Here is a 21,336-nt window from a genome sequence, read left to right on the forward strand (position 1 = left end):
GAGCTCTGGCTGGGAGCCCCAGTGAGATCTAACCCCACAGATTGTACAAACCCTCCCTGCTGCTGCGGAGCTTCCAGCTTCTCCCAAACCCTCATTAATTAATGCTGGGTCCGGCCACCCCCACGTCTGCCTGTCCCCAGCCCGGCTGTTAATTCTGCCCCCTGCCCAGCCCCACATCTGCCCCTCAGGGCCCCTCTGCTCCCCCTGCAGCTCCAGGGGTTCTTCACCCTCCTCCCCTCCCATCTCTGGTGCTGCAGGGAGGGAACACACACACACACACACACACACACACACACACACACACACACACACACACACACACACACACACACACACACAGTTGCTTCCAGGGATCATAGAGATGAAGGGACTGGGTAGATGGGAGTCCTCCAGGGTTGTAGAGACTAGGGTGTGTGAGGCTAGAGAGGGTCCCCAGTGTCTCGGGGACACAGGCTGAGCTGGGATCCTGCCCACACGCAGAGCCAGGGGCGGATTCTCCCCCCAGGGACAGAGGCCGGCGGGAAAGTGAAGATCGGGGCCTGGTCACCAGCATCGAAAAATGTCACCTGCCCCCGGTCACAGTCCAGACACACCCGGATCCTGCTGGGGACCCGGCGCAGGGGCAGAGGGGTCTCAGGGGAGGTGAAAGCCCAGAACTCACCCAAACAACCCACAGCCCAGATCCACTCCTCAGGACTAAAGTTGATCCCTCCCTTCCTCCTCACAGACTCTCTGGCCACCCCCACAGCCCAGCATTCTCCATCCCCCACCTCCACCTCCCAGCAATGTCTCCCCACGGTGAAGCCCTCACAGCCCAGCACACAGGGCTCAGTGTCAAATCTCTCAAGCTTGTTCAGTAGATCCTGCCGTGTGTCTGCCCATCTCACACTCTTCCCATCCTCAGACAGGATGAGCAGGGGATGAGCCGTGTCTGGATCAAGAGTCACATTCACTGCAGGGAGAGAGAATCAGAGCGTTAGGGGCAGAGCTCAGCCCTGGGGGAGGCTGGGATCATTTCTCACACTCCCCGACAGCCCTGTTCTGGCTGGGACACTCCTGGATCTCAGTGAGCTCCTGGATACCTGAGTGATTCTCCTGTTTCACTCCCAGAAATGGATCAGTAGAGAGAGATGGAGGAAAGAGACTGAATCTGCAGATAGGGGAGTTGAGAGGAGGCTGGAAACTCATATGCAAACTTGACACAATCAGACTGGGTCTGAACAGGGACTGGGAATGGTTCTCTCATTACAAGAAGTAATTGTCACTGTTCACACCTTCTCACCTTCTAATCAATGCTTGTGAATAGACCTCAGCTACCCTAACTGAACTGACTTTGTTAGCACTTGCCCTCCCCATTGTTATATTTCTTACCCTTGGGTGTATATATACACACCTCTTATCTGTGATGTCCACTTCGTGCATCTGATGAAGTGGGTTACAGCCCACGAAAGCTTATGCCTGCAGAAATTTGTTAGTCTTCAAGGTGCTACAGGACTTTCGTTGTTTTTACTCCTGGGTTTGGTTCCTGACTCTGTTGTTCTTTAATGGTGAGCAAGGTGCTCGCTCAAGGCTTGTTCTACACTCCAAATTTAGATCAACATAAATACATGGTGCATGGGCATGAAAAGTTCACACCTGAGTGCTGCAGCTATGCTAACCTAACCCTTGGTGTAGATGCAGCTAGGTAGATAGTGAGTCACAGAGTGAAAGAATCAGCTGGGCCAAGCCTGGGACTTTGAATCTTTCCCCCCTGCCCCGACCTCTCCCCATGGAGGTGCCTAAAGACTCTGGGGGCCCTGGCAGATTGTACAACACAGTGAACACTGACAGAGCTGCCCTCCTCCTCCCCAGCTTGAATCTCACTGTGTCCCTGCTGCCCCTGAGCTGGACTTTGGTTTGGGTCCTCCCTCTCACTGGTATCCTGCCTGCTCTGAAATGTCAGTCCTCGGACAGCAACGGGCCAAACAGGAGCAGGATTGAACATGTCCAGAATTGCACTGCTCAGCAGCAGTTGCAACACAAAAGTACATTAGCACGAGGGAGGGGTTAACACAGGGGAAGGGCTCATAGTTGAATGAGGAAGAAGCTATGTGTGGGGGGAGCTGTGCAGTAGGTGGCTGGTGGAAAGAAAGAGAGGGCCATGCTAGTGATGGGAGACTAAAGTGATGTCTTCTTTAACAGGGACAGGAGAATTCTGTTATCATGGTAGTTGGAGAGAAGAGAAAAGAGACAAGATCCCAGGTTGCAGAGCCCGTCTGTACTGGTTTTATTCTGCTGCATCCTAGTTTAGCAGCCTGGTCACAGGAGCTCCCTGGATCTGTATATTGGAGCCAGGAGAGCCTCTGTCTGTGATCAAGGCTCTGTCCCTCTGCTTAAGATTAGAGCAAGGATCACCCACAGACACACTCCCTGCTCACCAAGTCTATATGAGGTCACTGCAGAGCTACTGGCTTCCTCCATAGAGAAGATGAAGGAAGAAACAGAGTGGCATTGGAGACAGGCCATCAGCACCTGGAGAGAAAACAAACTCCCCCTGGGCTAGAGGTTGTGGAGCTGCATTTCCCACTGGCTCAGTACAGTGGGTGGAAGCTGCTCTCACAAATCTCTGTCGGGTGCAGAGCCCATGTAGGCAGTGGAGAGGCAGGAAGAGTAGCTGCAATATGATATAGATCATAGTGGTGTGCTAGGACACAATCACAGCCCTGCCTCACCTCATGATGTGCTGTGAAATGCAGGATGCTGGGGAATGAACTAACACGTCCACTGCCATATTCAAGGAAAAAGAGGAACATTGTCTCATGGGAACTGATATATAGACACTGATAAAATACTATTGTTAATTACCTTCTTCTATAGGTGCCACGTGTCTTCTCCACCCTAAAACCAAGCACATCATTAGAGATGAGAGCTGATCTCAACAAGCATTTCATGATTCAATATTGTACAAACTATTACAATGAGGGAAAAATAGTTAAGTTTTCCAGAAGTATCCTGCAATATAAATCATCAGAACTTCCACTGACCTGCATGAGTCTCTCTCTCCCAGAATGTATCTTCACTGCAGAGTTAGCCCAGGATCTTACCTGGCTGCTGCCCCTAAGCTGTTTATTGCTCAAGCACAAAAAACTCTGACTCAGGTTTGCTGGTCCTTTAAACTCAGGCTGGCTGGCAAGACTTTGGGTATAGACTACAGTCCAGGTTCCACTTTAATTCAGGTTGGTTACCTGGGTACTTTGCAGTGTGGATGGAATATAATCATCTCAGATGCCGATAGTCCTCCAGTGCTTTCCCACAGTTCCTCTGGGGCCATATTTTCTTGGTCACTACTTATGCCCATCTTCTGTACCAGAAGCCACCTTCCAATGTATAGACCCTGGTGGTCTATACATTGGCCATTACATGTGGTCTGCTACAATTCTACTGCACTTCCAGAGTGCTTCTACACCCATGCCATCTGGGAGAGCATCCTCCCAGCATGCTGCCAGCCGGTCAGGTACAAATATGAAGATCCTGGTGGACTTCTTATGTGAGGTCAGTAATACCCATGATTTGCACAGGGATGGAATCAAAATCAGCTGTTGCAGGAGGATATCTCCAAGAAGCTGGGAAAGAAGAGAATTTACCAGAGGGAATCACAGTGTAGGGAGATGATCAAATCCCTCCGGGCTACATAAAAGCAAGGATCACATCCCCCAGTCTGACACTCACTGGGAATGTGCCCTTTCTACAAGGAGCTGGACCAGGCGCCTGGCACTGCCCCAAGCAAAGAGCCCCCTTTCCCTCTGGATAGCTTTGGGCTACGGATGGTGCTGGTGGTTGATCAGGCAAAGCGGGACCAGAGGAGCAAGAGCAAATGCTACATGCTTTGTAGCATAGCCAGAATGACCTGAAGCCTGAGTCCCAGGACCTCTTCGGGGAGCAGATGGGAGAATGGACAGGAAGGATGCAGAAGAGGGGCCAGCATTGCAGCAGCTGGGTAAGATGAAAGCTGCCAGATTTGTTATTGTTATGGGGAATATTAACAATGTTTATAACCAATCTCATTACTGACATAGGGATGTGATGTGCTGGGGGTGGAGATGGTCAGCTTTGATAACAAAGTTTCAAGTGAGGTCAGAAAAAAACATCCATTTTCCCTGTTCCTCCTTTCTTGCCCGCTCCTCCTGCCTCAGATCAAGGAGTTGAACTAAATGCTCTCTTGAGGGCCCTGACAGCCCTACAGTCTATGATCTCACACTGAAACTAGTATTACAAGATTTCTGAAGGCAGCTTAGATATTAAGCCCCATGCAATGCCCTTGGCAGTATAAAGTGCAGAGCACCTGCAATGTCTCTCACTCTTCCAGATCTTGTGTCCAGCTGCCACAATTTCCAGCAAGTTGACAACATCTAGTTTTAGCACAGCCTGAAATAATGTTAAGACCATCACTAATAAAAGGTCCTGGAGCTGAAGGTCAGGACAAGCTCTTCACACAGCATCAGAAATGCAGCCTTCCTCATGCAGAAGTTCTGGACCCACTGCTGGTCATCTCAGGTCTGCTTGGCAAAGTAGCTCCCATTGTTCTGTTCTCGTTCTCCTGCTCTAGATCTACCGGTCAGCAAAGGAGGAATCCACAGCTATTAAAACCCATGTTAGCTATCTTCACAGCTTCATGTCTGCATGATCTCCTGAGCAAGTCATGCCACCGCCTTCCCAGAGTGACAAGCTGCTTCTGAAATGTCCTCCACCTTGTTTCATGCCCTACATCTGCCTTCTGGTTGTGAAATGAGAGTTGTATTAACTCCAACAGCTGGAGCAACTCCTCATTCTGAGTTGTAACCATGCCTTGCCACTGGCTGGAACAGGGCTGCAGGCAGATGTGTGGTGTTTGCCAGGCCAGAAGTGGTTACTATTCTGAGTTGATGGGCTAAGATCACTTCTGCACAGAGCCCAGGAAGGACAGACAAGTTCTCTCACCATACACTGAGAAAGAATTCATAATGCAGTGTGGTGCTAAGTACCATGGGACATCCCCCTAGAAGTCCTAGCCCCTCGCACCGGTGTGAACAGCACATTGTGGACAAAGCAACACGGGCATGACTTGGGTAGGGCTTTGCAGTGGGGACACTCACACCTGGGCAACACTAACCCAGTTGCTTAGACCCGGGTGCAAATTACCAGGACTAACTCCACAGTGAAGACATTCCTCTAGTGACTACACATTTGAAAGACTTTTCTATTATAAGAAGTCCCATTACCTATGTAACTATTAACACTTACGATCACAGTTTCCTGTGATTTAGGTTAGATTTTAGGAAAATCTTTCTTACTATAAGGGTAATTAATCCCTGGCAATGGAGGTGTTTGAGAACACGTTGGACAAACAGCTGTCAGGGATGGTCTAAGTTTACTTGGTTCTGCCTCAGTGCAGGGGGCTGGAGTCGATGACTTCTCAAAGTTCCTTCTAACCCTCTATTTGTATGTGTCTATGTATATGAGTAGTTCCATTGAATTCAAAGGGATCTACTCAGACACATAAAATATATGAAATCTAGAGGAAAAAAAATATATATATATATATATATATATATATATATTTTTTTTTTTTTTTTTTTGGAAAAAATGGCCTTTTTCAGAAAAATATGGTTTGTGGATTTTTTGTTTGTTTTGTTGGCAAAAGATTGTCAGTATTATGAACATTTTTGATTTTTGAAATATTTTATGATGGGGCTTTTTTAATCAAATACATTCTGTGAAATATCTTTTTAATAATGTATAAAGTTTTAAATTTTAATAAACAAACATTGTTGATCAGAATTTTTAAAAACTCAAAATATCCCCAACCAAACCAATAGGTCTTTTTCAAGCATTTGAAAACTTTTGTGAGCTTTTAAAATATTTTGCAAAGCTAGTTTTCTATGTTACTTTAAGTTCATGAATCTTTACAGGGTCAGAGACTTAATCATTATTAGAAAAGATTTACAATTATGAAGAAAAGTTAAATTACAAATATGTATACTTAGATAAAATGATATGGCTATTTGCTGTTTCTCTGGTTAGTAGAAACAAATCTATTGAGAGAGACTTATGTCTTACTGCAAAGGTGAAAAGGTTCATTTTCCCCTTGTTTTATATATTATGTTTTTATTACATTAGGTTGTCATTGTTAAGGTAAAGAATGAGTGATTATTTCTATTCAAATCCCCATTTTATTTATATGACATTTATCTCTTCTGTCTCATTTCTCAGTACTGTCAGTATTGAAGTTAAGACTGAGAGCTCATTTCGATTTAAACCTCTATCTTATAATTGTTTATTGCATTTTCCAAATTATCTTTTGGTGTGAAAATTAGCCTTACCCCACATTAAAGAAATAAATCAAGACGTGTGCACACACAAACAAACCAGAACCCCCACCTGATCAAGATACAATTGTGTAGAAAGTTGTAGTGGTGGAAAGAGAGGAAAGGAGACTTACCAAATGCTGCCATAAGTTTCCCTTTAAAAATATGGAAATAAATATGAATGATTATTGAGAGTTTCCTTCTGCATTAATACACAGTAAAGGACTGAAATTCACGGGGGTGTTGAGGACCATGTCTGAGTTATATGGAAGTCGGGCAGAAAGATTTGACAATCAATTATATTTTGGCTCTAATGACTCAAAACAAGCTTAGTTTGAAATCTGGAAAATAGCTTTGAATTTCTTTCCTCTTTGCGCAAACACGAAGCATTTATTAACTCTGTTTCTGCGGTGGCACTTTTTGTAGGGCTCATCCACAATGTTTCAAACCTCAGATATAACTTTCTTCTTTTACAAGCTAAAGTTCTTTTGTACCAAGTTGTCTGTATTAAGGTAAAGATGCAAGCTTACTTTTGTTCAACCCTGACACTCAGAGAGATCACTGCAATACAAAACTCATTTTTTGTTCATTAAAACAGTCCATACTACATTTTGGTTTGAAAGTCCTCAGGTTTGTCTTTCCCTAATTTCTTTGAAAAAGTTACTCTAAAAACAAAACAACTCCAAAAAATTAAGAAACAAATCACCCATATGAGGTATCACAACATTATGTAAAATTTTTCTCATCAGAGGGCAGAGAATCACTTACCATTTTCTGCATTATGTGTCCCATTAAAGAAAGAAAGAAAGAAAAAAAAATTTTTTGTTAGAAGTTTCCCTTTATTTCATTTTATCTTCAATGTGACATTAAGGCTGAGAGATTATTTTTTTTAAACCTCCTCTTCAGGAGGTCAGACTAGAGACTCAGTCCTCCCTTCAGCAATTAAACTCTGTGAATTAAAATAATCAATTTTTCAAAGTACCTTTTGGTGTCAGATTCATCCAGTTTATTCTTTTCCCAAATTTTATAAAATTACATTAAATAAACAACCCCCACTGCTCAAAAAAAGAAAAAAAGAAAAGAAAAATGAAACAACTCCACAACAATGAAGCAAATTCCCCCCTCAGGATCCAATTTTATACAAAGTATTTCCTGTTAGAGGAAGGATAATGACACTTAACAATTTCTATATCTCGTTTGCATAAAAATTATTATATTTCTGTTAGACGTTTTCCTTTTCTTATGATTTATTTCTCTTTATCATCAGTACGACAGTGAAAGCTGAGAGATATCAAACTTGTCCTCAAAATGCCGGATTAGAGGATCCAGTGGTTCCATCTTTTCTTAAACTCAGTGACTCTATGCCACTATTGCTTATCAATTTCTCAAATTAGCTTTTGATGGGAAATTTATCCAGGTTAGTCTTTCCCCACATTTTATAAAGTTTCAATAATACTCCCCTAAAAAAGGAACAATAAATAGAAGCAAGGAAGCAAACAATAAAAAGAGGTTTAATATTGCAACAAAATTCTAAAAGTTAAAATTAAAAACGAACAACTCTACAATAATTAAAAAAGCTCCCACATGAGGATTTGGTACGAAAATTTCTTTTCAGAGGAAGGTTAATGACACTTACCAATTTCTATATCTCGTTTGCCTAAAAATTAAACAGAAATACACATATTGTTTGTTAAGTGTGTGATGATGTCTAGGGGGGTGATCATTTATAATATTATTGATATCAATGTTGCTAAATTACAATAATTCGTACAAGATATGCCATGTCAGGTACCAATGGAAAAGTCATGATTCGCTGAGATTGATAAGCACGTTTCTATGTATGTGTCAGTTTTGTATTATGAGTTCTAAAGATGTCTGGTATATTTGTATTTCAAACTTGTGCTGGGTTTCTGGGTGACACCCCAGACAGGATGGCAGCAGCACTAAGCCTTTTTCATGGGAACTCACAGGTTCAATGAGCTCAGTGAAAGAACCCAGGGGCTACACTTTATGAGTCACCAGGATATGTAAGAACGTGCCTATGGACAGGGACTCTGAATCCATGTGCTGTGTGGCTGTGTTTGGGACAATCTGCATGGCAAAGGGACAAAAAAGGGAGCTGCACCATCCCCATCTTGGCTTCATTCCTGCTTCCTACCTCTGGATCAACTCATCTACAACTGAAGCTGTGAAACAAAGGACTGAGACATATCCAGGTACTGGAGGTATAGCAGAGGGACTGTACGCGCCTGTAATTCCACAGTTCTACTCAGAATTTAATATATATGGACTTTTAAGTCATTTTTATGTATCTGATTGCTTTGGCCATTTAACATCTCATTATTTCTTTCCTTTTTAAATAAACCTTTAGTGTTAGTTACTGAAGGATTGGCTGGCAGCCTGGTATTTTGGGTAAGATCAAATTTTATATTGATTTGGAAACTTGCCTGACCCTTTGTGGGTCAGGAGAACATTTTTGGTAAAGGGAATAGAGTTTTAATAACTTCTCTCTTTACTGAACCTAGTTGCTAATTGGGGGCCAGAGAGTGAAATGCAATAAAGGGGGCTGTGTGTTTCCTGTTGTAGCTTCACGCTAATCAGTTTGGGGGATCAGAAGCACTGTTAATAACTGGTTGGGGAATCTAACTGCAGTGTCACCTGCCAGTCTGGGAGAATCTGCTCTCTTTTTGCAGCCTACCCTAACCATGGAATTTTCAGGTGGCTACCCTAGGCACAGATGGGTCACCAGGTATTTCCCTTTTCTTATATTTTATTTCTTTTTATCAGCAGTACGACAGTAAACACTGAGAGATTATTTCTATTCAATCTCCTCTTAAAAAGATTAAACTAGAGGATCTGGTCATCCCTTCTAGTCAAACTCTACCTCTATTGTTTAACAATTTTTCAAATAAGTTTTTGTTGTGAACTGAAATTCTTACAGTTTCCTCTTTCACCACATTTTATAAAGGTACAATAAAAAAGGAACCCCCTCAATCTGCCAAAATACTACTACTACTACTAGTAAAGTGAGAAAACCAACAATGAAAGTTTTCATATTGCAAATATTTTAAATGTTCAATTTTAAAACAAACACCTCCACCACAATTGAACAAACTACCACATGAGGATACAAATTGGTACAAAAAGTATCTTGTCAGAGGAAGGATAATGCCACTTACTTATTTCTTGAGCTCCTTTGTCTAAAATTTAAAGAGAAATAAATACATATTTTTGATAAGTATTGATAAATGTTTTATTTCTCTTTATCATCAATAAAATAGTAAAGATTGAGAGATTATTTCTATTCAATCTCCTCTTAAGGAGGTCAGTCTAGAGGATCCAGTCATCCTGTCTGATCTTAAACTCTGTGACTCAATGACTCTATTTCATATTAATTTTTCAAATTAGTTTTTGTTGTGAACTGAAATGCAACCAGTTTTGCCTATCCCCACATTTTATACAGTTACATTAAAAAACAAACCCCCACACTCCACCAGAATAATATTAATAATAATAAAGCAAGAAAAGAAACAAAAAAAGGTTTCATATTGCAACTATTTTAAAAGTTCAATTTAAATACAAACACCTCCACCACATTTAAACAAATTTCCACATGGGGATCGAAATTGGTACAAAAAATTTGTTGTCAGGGGAAGGATAATGACACTTACTTATTTCTTGATCTCGTTTTTCTAAAAATTGGAGAGAAATGAATATATCTTTTTGTTAGGGGTTTCCATTTTCTTATGTTTTATTTCTCTTTATCATCAATGTGACAATGAAGATTCAGAGATTATATCTGTTCAATCTCCTCTTAAGGAGGTCAGACTAGAGGATCCGATCATCCCTTCTGGTCTTAAACTCTGTGATTTTATGATTCTATTGCTTATTAATTTTCCAAATTAGCTTTTGGTGTGAAATTCATCCAGTTTAGTGTTTCCCCACATTTTATATCGTTACATTTAAAAACACGCCCCAGAAAGAAAGAATGATAATAATAAAAAACAAGTAAACAAAAAATTAAAAACAGGTTTAATAATGAAAAAAAAAGAAAAGGAAAGAAAAAGAAACAACTCCACAACAACTGAACAAACTCCCTGTGATGGAGTATACCAGTTTAAATCCATGCCCTTTGGACTTTATGGGGCCACTGCCACTTTCCAGCCACTGATGGACAGAGTGGCCACATACATCCTACGCAGCTACCTACATTGACTATATTATCATCTACAGTGAGAGCTGGTCCAAGCATACGAACCATGTTGCTGCGGTATTAGGAGCTCTCGAAGAGGCAGGTTAGATGACCAAGTCGTGTCATCTGGCCAACCAAGAAGTCACTTACCTAGAGTATGCTGTGCAGGGGAAGGGCAGACAGTGCAGCTGAAAACTTTGTTGGAAGAATGCCAATCCCTAGTGAGCTGCCCTGTCCCTTCCACAAAGAAGAAAGTCCGGCGGTTTTTGGGATTAACGGGATACTGTCCACCACTCATCCCAAATTTCACCACCATGGCTGACCCTTTGACACACCTGGCTAAAGACACTGCACCCAAAAAGTTCCATTGGACTAAAAGCCGTGACAACTCATTTAGGGCACTAAAAGACCCATTGACCCAGCAGCCAGGAGAATTCCAATCAGACTTCTAAAACTCCTTTATTCTCCAAAGAGATGTGTCTCATATCAGACTCAAAATTTGGAGGAGGAGAACACCCTGTTCTCTACTTCAGCAGGAAGTTGTTCCCACAGGAGGAAGCCTAATTGATCGACAGGAAGGAGGCCCTGGAGGTGAAATGAGCCTTTGATGCCCTAAGTAATTATCTCTGGGGACACCCCTTCCATCTAGTAACTGACCATGCCCCACTCCACTGGCTGAACTCAATTATACACCATAACCCGGGTAATATGCAGCGGTATCTCTCAATGCAGCCAGTTAGCTTTCAGGTGGCACATCATTCAGGTACAGGAAACAAATATGCTGACTTCTTATCACAGGATGGAGGGGACACGAACTGGCCCAAGGACACCACAGCCCAAAGTCTGAGGGGAAGAGTGTGTGGCGGGGGTCATATACAAATCTATCCTTGGCCTGATGGGTGAAAGGATGGTACTGCACCCAGGTATCCCTGACCCTCCAGCCCTGCAGATCATTCTCCAACTGGAGAAAGGGGTGAAAAGGGAGTAATCCAGCTCCCAGGGGAGAGGCTGGGAAGGAGGACAGACCTACTCTGAAGGGTCCTGACAAGAACATAAGAATGGCCATATTGGGTCAGACCATTGATCCATCAAACCCAGAATCCTGTCTTCTGACTGTGTCCAGAGAAGCCTTCCAACAAGGCTGCCAGAGAACTCTCCCCAAGGGACTGTACACTTAGCCTTGCTGGGGCTGATGGTTTGATTGCCTTTTCTTTTTCTTTTCACCTTATCTTGGACTGGAAGCTGGAGGAGAACAGCAGAGGGAGGAAGTGACGCAGAGGACTACTTTGGGGATCAGACATTGTTGACCCTCCTCTTGGGTCAGAGCCAGGTGGAGTGGGCAGGCTGGGCTCCCCTACCACTGCGCGACTCCCTGCTCCTCTGATTAAAAGAGGACCTGGATGGTACGACCTGCCCACTGGGAGGGGGGGCACTAAGTGTACTAACCACTAGGTCACATAACCCAGCGACGACTCAAATTACACTCCCTCGTGAGGATCCAATTTGGTACAAAAATTTCTTATCAGAGGAAGGACAATGACACTTACCAATTTCTAGATCTCGTTTCCCTAGAGAATAAACAGAAATACATATAAAGGTTTATGAGTTTTTCTTCCCTTATGTGTTTTTTCTCTTTATCATCAATACAAAAGTTCAGGGAGAGTGATTATTTCTATTCATCTTCTTTTCTATTGCTTCTTCCTACACCCCAAATAACATTGTGATGTGAAGTTTATCTAATTTAGACTTACTCCAAATTTTATAAAACCGGACTCTGTCAAGGGGCCACCCCCCCAACACAGACAGGAAAAGACGAAAACTCCTCTGGGCTCAAGTGGTATTAACTAGGCATTGCTGCAGGGCCTGCTCCAATTGGAGGACATGATCTTGAAAGGGAGAGTTTGTCACAGGAAGGGGGTGGCAGCCAGGAGGAAGGCTGCTAGAACTCAGAGGTAGGCGATTCTGGCAACAGAGCCGCTGGTAGGAAGACAACTTGTGAATGTTTGCTACTCAAAAGGGCCCTTCCGACCAGCTCCAAGCTGACTGCAGCAGGGAGTGGTTGAAAACAAACACTGTCCTGGGGTCCAGCTGTCCAGACTCCCTCAGCACAATCTTCAGGGACAACCCTGAGACATGAGCCTATGCTGGGCTCATTCCCTAATTAGAAGGACTTTAGGGGAAAGGGTCTTTGGAAACACCCAAACAGACCCTAAAAGATTCAGTCTATCACACACACACCAACCTCTTCCTCCTGCCCACCCCAACACACACACAAAAATAAAAATAAATCAAAGAAACAACCAAGCCTATATACAAATGTGTAACTAGCATCAAAACTTGTATTTGTGGAAAGGAAAATTGAAACTTACCAATTTCGTCAGTGAGTTTCCCTTGAAAAATACAGAAATAAACAAATTATTCTCATCTTGTGTTTCATGAGAGTTAGAACACTACATGCTACAGTAACAAAATTAATTAGGAGCATAGAGGGACATGTCCCATTTATTTGGAAATTGGGCAGATATTCTTTATGGATTAAGTGAACAGAAGCATGGACAGGGATGTCTGAGTCATGTAAAAGTTTATACGACCTTTTTCCCCCGAATGAAGAACAAATGTGTTCATTTACTGATTTACCAAAGGCTGTTTCTATAGGGCCCATCATTGTAATGTCAAGGTGCACTACACTTCATTAGCAAAAAAGAAATTTGAAGTACACATAGGGAGCCTAGGTTTTGCAGAACCTTGTCTCAAGTGGGACCAGAAACAGACAGCTGTAACCCCCTGGGAACTGGGAAAGAGGGGTGATGGAGGACTGAGCTGAACACAGTTGTGTCTACTATGATCCAATTGTCTGGTTCACTTTCTATTCTCTCTCTCACCCATCTCTGCCGCCACGCTCTATTAATAAATACAAATATATTCTTCTTCAGTTAGGAGAAGATCAGCTGGTTACACATTTATTTCATGTTCTATTCCTAAATTGCCCTTATTCATTTATTAGAATAAAATCTTTGTGTCCAGTATATTTCTCCCCCGCTAGTTACCTTTCGTTTTAAAGAGATAAACAGTGAGGCCAATGAAACCAAACAAAACCATCAGGATCACACTCAGAGTCACCATCCAGGGATTCACCCTTGGGAAAAAGGGATCTGAAAAACAAAACACCCAGGATTTTCCTTAGTTTGGAAGCGATGACTAAGAGCAAATGTTTTTATTTCATACAAATACATAAGTAGTGCCCAGCAGGATTTGTGCGAGACAAGAGTGAAAGAATGGCCACGTGTGTACTACACAAAAACCAGAAACTGATCTTAAAAATGGCTCCAACCAAAAAACTTTAACATTGATTCATCCTTGAAAAAACCAGGCCTGGTTTGATTCATTGCTATTCAGGGGGCTGTAGACTTCAGGGCCTAATTATCTGCTCATAATATCCCATTGACTTCAACAGAGTTACATCAGCAAAGAAATTGTCCCTTAGTGTTCAGCAACATTCAAAAATTGTCAGATTAATTAGAATATTTTTGAAAAATCTGCTATTACCCTCCAAAATTTTGAAAAATCATAATCACAATTCCTAAATATATTGGTGCAGCAAACTAATTTTCATTTGCTGGTCTTGTGTTCACAGTGATTCAGTCACAGACTCATAGACTTTAAGGTCAAAAGGGAACAATATGATCATCTATTCTGCCTCGAGCACAGCACAGGTCACAGCATCTCACCGACCCACTCCTAACACCCCTAACCTATGACTCAGTTATTGAAGTCCTCAGATCATGGTTTAATGACTCCATGATGGATATAACCAGAATGGACTTTTCAAATGTGTCTAAGGCCTTCTCTGCACATGGTTAGGGCTCTAATTTATTGAAACTGGGGCCACCCTCTGTGTGGGTTCCACCAAATTATATAAATTACTGCACAAAACCTTAAATAATAAATCAGCTTAATAGTGCCCTGCCTCCATTTAGCTGAAGTCGGTAAGGAATTGACTGAATATAAGACTTATAGGACACTCTGAACCCTGTATGAATGTTCACCCAAGTAAGTGGCACTGATTAACTTAGTAGTTAATAAGTGCAACTTTTGTGTGTAGACCAGGGTAAATTGAGTCCCTCTGTGGATCTGGACCAGAGTGATTTAAGGAGCACAAGTCCCATTGAAAGACAGTAGAAAAATATCACATGACTTAGTGAACATTTTTCAAAACAATTAATGAAGAATGAGTTGGTGCAGTGACAAGATCACTAACAAGCCACAGTACAAAATTTACCATATTTAAATAAATCATTAATATGAATATAAGGTTGCAGGAACATCTTATGTCAGTGCATTGAGTGAAAGTTTCTTATTAAAAATGGTGGAAGTGTTGTGTGTGTGTGTGTGTGTGTGTGTGTGTGTGTGTGTGTGTGTGTACATGCACTAGAATATCAGGAAAGTCAGGCTTAATATTAAATTTACATAAAATCTAAAACGTTCATAGTCTTAATACACAGAATTAAATATTCATAATTAAGGAAATCAGGTTGCCTAAACTGTGACCTTGTAAAGATACCAGCCTCCCATCTTATTTGTTTGTATGTGGATTATGAAATACCCAGAACAGATGTTTCAATTCTTTTCTTCCTGTGTCATGTTTTATTTCTAGCGATGGTGAGTTCAGGGTGAGATTTGAATGGTAACTCACCTGCTACATAAACTGCCGATTCCTTGTCTTGATTGAGAACGGTGTTTCTGATGCAACATGACAAGTTTTGGTTTGACTGTTCTTTTATAACGATAGCAGTTTCTGTGTCAAACAGGTTGTTATCCCCTCGGGATATTGTTTCAGAGAGTGATGGTATATGTCGCCCATTGAGATCTTTCCACAGCACCTCAGGCTCTGGGTACCAACCAGCTGATCGACAAACCACCCGGATCCCTCCATCCTGGTGACCCTCAACAGAGATGAGAGGAGCAGAGCCTAGTCCTAAGGGGAAATACATAAAGGTGTTAATTCCATGAGTTAATTTATAAAACGTAAGGGAGGAGGGACATGTGGGTAGCCAGTTGACGGTTAAATGGATACTGAAATCTCTGAAATCCCAATGCTTATGGACACACAAAAATGTGAAGAAATATTTAAAATAATAGCACTGAGTCAGTGGGAAATATTGTCCTCTCAACACAGAAGCAACTGAGTGCTCAACACCTTTGGAGATATGACCCCTTCATTTAGACACCCGAATGGGATATGAACTTTTGGAAAATATGATAGTAAGTGTATAGGATATATATATTCATTGTAAAAAAAATCTAATTGGCTTCATGGTTATAGTGTTAAAGCAGCAAGGGAAAAAGATCCGTCTTGTCTAAGAATGGTAAATACATAACTCCCCACCACCCCCATTACCATTATACAGTCTCAGGAAATAAGAAAGCTGCATTTGATTTTAACTGCACCCCTAAGTAACAACCGCTAGTGAAACAATAAGGCCATAAAAGTCTGGCAATCCCACCTTAGCCAGACATCCTAGAAATGACTGCAGAGCAACTGGAAGGCCATATTTGCCCACATTTCCTTTCCCCCTTAACTAAAGACTCCTTTTGATGTCAATCAAGGTTCAGAAAGAAAGTGCCTTGGCCATCCTGAAAATGTTTTTAATAACTTGTCAGGAAAATTTTCAGCATACTTTCTCTAACACAAAAGTGGCTTTTTGCTGAAATTTATATACACTCTGTTATTGTAAAATATTTCACAAGCAGGGAGTCATAGTTGTTGTAATAGGAAAGAATAAAGCCTGCAGACCACGCAAAGATAAAACAGACATAAGCCACTGACCTGCTACCCACAATTCCAATATGGTTTCGTCGTAAAATGCATCGTCTTGAACAAAACAATGGTATTGATCTTCATCAGAGGGTCTGATATTGAGAATCCTCAAGGGAACATTTCCATCTGTGAGTCCAGCTTTCAAAAGCTCTGTCCTTTGCCGATACTCTGGCATCTGCCCTTCATCTTGATCCTTCCCATCACGATACAGGTGCACAAAGGATAAAAACTGAGACCGGAACCATCTCACCTCCATGTTTGCCGCACTCATCCTGGGGGACAGTTGACAGGGCAACACAGTGTCCTGACCCTGGGTGGCAGTGACAGGTTCTCGGGGTCCAATCACTGTGAATTGGGCTGGAAGATGAACCAGGAAAAAAATAAAATAAGCTCAGAGGAATGTGAAAATTCAATAAGAAGGAGAAATCCAACAGTTCCATTTCATACAAACTTTCCAAAAAGTTCAGGCTGAGGCAGACACCCGGCATGGAAAATTTCAGCCTCAATGTTTCAGGGAGAGCAGTGGGAGTGTGCAGTGGGAGTGGGGCTCCATTATAAGAACACTCAGCCTCAGTGTATGGCCCAGCACACAGGTCTGAGAGGGGGCATGGAGCTGATAACAGGCAAGCTTGACAGAATGGGGAGCTGAGTAGAGTTGGGTTATATCATGGCACAGGCACACGGTGCTGAAATGGATTGGGAAGCTGAAGAGGGGTGCGTTCTGTCCATGGAACAGTCACGCATCAGAGAAACTGAGGCAGAGAACTGGGAATGGACGTTCTCTGTGTGTAGTTGAGACACGCTTATTATTCAAGGGCCTGTTTTTCTAAGTGCTCTCAAATTGACATGCTTCCTGGAATTACTCTGAAATTTGTTGGGCATCACCAGGACTAAGGGTAGGGTTGGTGGGCCATATCTGGTGTTTTTTCACCAAGGTTTTCCTGAGACAGAGCCCTATTCTCTAGCAAATTGTTAGACTATTATGGCTCAATACTTCACATGATCAAGAGACCAAATATCCAAACTTAGCCAAAATTATTGCCCAAAGGCAAAACAGTTCACTACAAAAAGGGGATATACCTAGCCTCCATCCAGGAAGCAATTCTTGTCTTGCAGCATGCTCACCTTATACAGAAGGTGTGTTTCAAAAATACACCCCCAAAACCACTTATATTTATATCATGGCAGTTTACAAGTGAAAAAGCACTTTATCCATCACCTATGATCCAAACCACCAGTTCCTTAACATGTTGTTCTATACCTTCCTTATCTCTGTTTTGTTACCACATTCCAAACCAGGTGGGTAGAGGTACATCTCAGCCAGTGCTAGGACACACCATCCATGTGTCTTGGCTTTGGTAAGTTTCCTTTTTTCTATTGTGAACGCTAACTTCAGCTTTGCAACGTTTTGTGGGATATTTGAGATTGATCAACAGAATTGTGGGAAGAGCATAATACATTCTGTTAACAAATATATATATATATAATGCATACTATTGGACTATTGTGCACATAATACCTAATAATATGGTGTATACTACACCTAACCTATATGTATTAGGTAACAGGCTGAATAAAAAAATCACAGGACATCAATATATTCTGGTTCTTAGATTTTTGAGAACATGTGAGTCTCAAATAGGGCTCTGTTCTTTTTTACATCTGAAACCCACTAACTTAATTTATTGATTTTTTTTATTGTTAATTATTATTATTAAACTCTTCAATAAATGTTCATCCAATTCTTTGGACATCCTTGACTATCTTTTAAAAATACTTGTGTGAAGAAACTTGTGTACACTGTCCCAGGAAGAAATAATATAACCCAGGAGCAACACAGTCAAAGCAAAAATTAATAATGAAGGTATTGATATTGCTGTGTGGTTAAGTTTACACACTGTGTGTAGTTCCATTGACTTTGAGTTAAGCATGTTGCTAAGACACTTCATGGACCTAAATAAATCCTCTAAGACAGTGTTTCTCAAACTTTTTGATACCAGGGTCTGGCTTGGAGCCTTCCTAAACTGTGTCAGGGAGATCTCAGGGATCAGTCCGGTCCACAGACCGGTCAATGAGAAACAATGCTCTTGGAAACAGCAGACACAGTGCGAATTCCTACCTGATTCCATCCTGTGAACGTAAAAGGTAAGGAAGAAAATAATAAAACCAGGGAGAGGGAAGCGGGCTCTGAAGCTGTGGCTGAATGAGAGAACCTTCATCTTCACTGCAACTTGATCTAGACAACAGGAAGGAGGAGAAAAAAGACTTCTCATAGTGAGCATAAGATTGTTTCACATTGAATCATTAGTCAAACATTAAAGAGGAGACATTAAATAAAAAAGGAGTAAATATATTGTTAAGTGAACTCTTTCATATTATGGAGTTAGATCAGCCATTCAATTAAAGTTGAAAATGTATTTCCTTTATGAGTCTGATTTTGTCCCATCCTTACAAAATCCACATTAAAAAAATAGTCAAATCAGAGTCGGTAATAATTCCATCAATGGAGAAAAATATTAAGGAATGAGAAAGAATGTGAGCGTGTGTGTGAATGAGCGATTCTTTTTGGGGTTTTTTTACCCATTTTTTTCTTTCAACATATCACAGGCAAAAAGATTCCATCCCATAATCAGAGCTATTAAATAGCAGGGACGACAGAGTAAGATGCTCCCCCATAAAGTTGGATTTGCCTGCGTTTGTAACTTACTTTTGAAAACAGAAACATACCGTGAATTCATTCATATCAAATCTCCCTTTGAATGCATTGAGAGCAGGATCAGGTCCAGTTTTCTTCAATAAAATATAAGAGGAAAGAAATAGATTGTTAAATCCAATAACTAAAAGAGGTTGATGTTAAATTAGAATGAAAGGAGAAAATAGAGCATGTAGCATTTTGAATATAGAGCTCAAGAGTAAAGTTTGTACTCAGAGTAAGACCCATTTATCCTGGGATTACAGGATCATTTTGCAGCACTGGTGCACTGTGGGTCAGGGGGCCAATGCTTGCATTTGCGCCTCCCCCTCCCACATCGGTGGCAGCGGCATTGCCCCACGGAGGGAAGGGGGGTCTGCGGTCTTGTTTCCCACTCTCCCCCACTCCCCCCTCACTGTGGTGCAGTTGGGAGTGGGACAGGGGCAGATAACTCTGGGCTGCCCAGTGGCGGGGGTGTGTGTGTGTGTGACAGGTCCTGCCCTGGAGTCCTGCCGTTGGGTTGGCTGCCCAGCTCCTGTGCGCTGGGGTCCCCGCGGTTCCCTTGTGTCCTTAAACTTCCAAAGCGGGGCTGTGTGCGCGGATCATCATCCCCTGGAGCAGCAGCTCCCACTCCCGCCTGAGCAGCCCTGTCTCTACCGGTGTCACAAGGCGCTTGCTCCAGCCTTTCTAACATGTCAGCATGTGAAGGTGGGGGCAGATCACGGTGAAATCTGCAGCAGCTTCAGACTAAGCCAGAGCCTGCGGCTGAGAGCTGCCCTCTAGCAGAGTCAGTGATTGCTTCCAGAGTGAACATTTTAAAAAGTAAAAACAACGAGAGTTTTGTAGTACCTTAAAGACTAACAAATTTCTGCAGGCATCTGCTTTCGTGGGCCTCTGGGTAGGTACAGGACAGACCCAACAAAGAAACAACAGAACACCACTGGCCATCACCTACAGCCCACAGCTAAAATCTCTCCAACACATCGTTAGGGATCTACAACCTGTCCTAGCAGATGATCCCTCACTTCCTCAAGCCGTGGGAGGCAGACCTATCCTTGCTTACAGACAGCCCTCCAACCTGAAGCAAATACTCACCAGCAACCGTACACCCTACAACAAGATCACTAACCCAGGAACCTATCCCTGCAACAAATCCCGTTGCCAGCTCTGCCCACACATCGACTCTAGTGACACCATCACAGGACACCACACCAGCCACACAACCAGGAGCTCATTCATCTGCACATCTACTAATGTAATATATGCCAGCATGTGCCAGCAATGCCCCTCTGCCATGTACATTGGCCAAACTGGACTGTCACTACGCAAAAAATAAATGGACATAAATCAGACATAAAAAATGGTAACATCCATAAACCAGTAGGAGAGCACTTCAATCTCCCAGGACACTCTGTAGCTAGCTTGAAAGTTGCCATACTTCTACAAAAAACCTTCAAAAACAGACTTCAGCGAGAAACTGCAGAGCTGGAACTGATCTGCAAACTTGACGCAATCAAACTGGGTCTGAACAGGGACTTGACATATGGTTCTCTCATTACAGGAGGTAATTGTCACTGTTCACACATTCTCACCTTCTAATCAATGGTTGTGAATAGGCCTCAGCTACTCTAACTGAATGCACTTTCCTACACCTTATATCTGCAGAAATTTGTTAGTCTTTAAGGTGCTACAGACTCTGTTGCTGTTGCTGTGCACAGACTAACCCGGCTCCCCCTCTGGAACTTTTAAAAAGTGCTGCAGGTTCCCAGTCCTGCTATTGGCTCTGCCACATGCTGCCTTCCTATTGGCTGAGCAAGGACCAGACCCGGGGTGTGGGAAGAGGAGCAAGCAACATCATCGCTCCAAGTCATGTTTTGCAGTTTATAATTCACCCCAGGTCAGCAATAAATGTCTACTAGGGAATAGCAGAGAGCGATGCAGATGCAGCTGGCATTCCAGCAACAGAAGCTCACCTACCTGATCCTGGAAATAAGCTTTGGAACAGTTTTAAGATCTTGGGTTTTCTAAGCTCCTCATCCATTCTCCTCGAGTGAGTTTACATTTTCAGTGATTATGTCAGTTCCGAGGCTGCAGAATTAATTCTTGTCTTTATTCTTTGTCGGACACTGTAAGAAATGTGTCTGCCTCAACGCCTGCACCGAGATAGGAAGTGAAAGTAGAAAAATAACAGGAAAGAGGCGGGGCTATCAGTTCCTGTCACATCCTCGTTACACTTTGTGGAGAAGGATCCTCTCTCCAAGAAGCCCTGCTAGGGTGTTTGATGGCAGCAGGCTCCGCTTTCCAAGGCCCC

General features: G+C 42.4%; 1 pseudogene; it reads right to left on the reverse strand.

Moving 5' to 3' along the window:
• Positions 1 to 419: 419 nt before the first annotated feature.
• LOC137165003 (butyrophilin subfamily 1 member A1-like) lies at positions 420 to 21,062 on the reverse strand (annotated as a pseudogene).
• Between the last annotated feature and the right edge of the window lie 274 nt (positions 21,063 to 21,336).

The sequence above is a fragment of the Emydura macquarii genome, unplaced genomic scaffold (genome assembly GCF_026122565.2).
Source record: "Emydura macquarii macquarii isolate MOO-44397 ecotype Brisbane River unplaced genomic scaffold, CSIRO-AGI_Emac_v2 contig_2729, whole genome shotgun sequence".
In the NCBI taxonomy this organism is placed as follows: domain Eukaryota; kingdom Metazoa; phylum Chordata; order Testudines; family Chelidae; genus Emydura; species Emydura macquarii.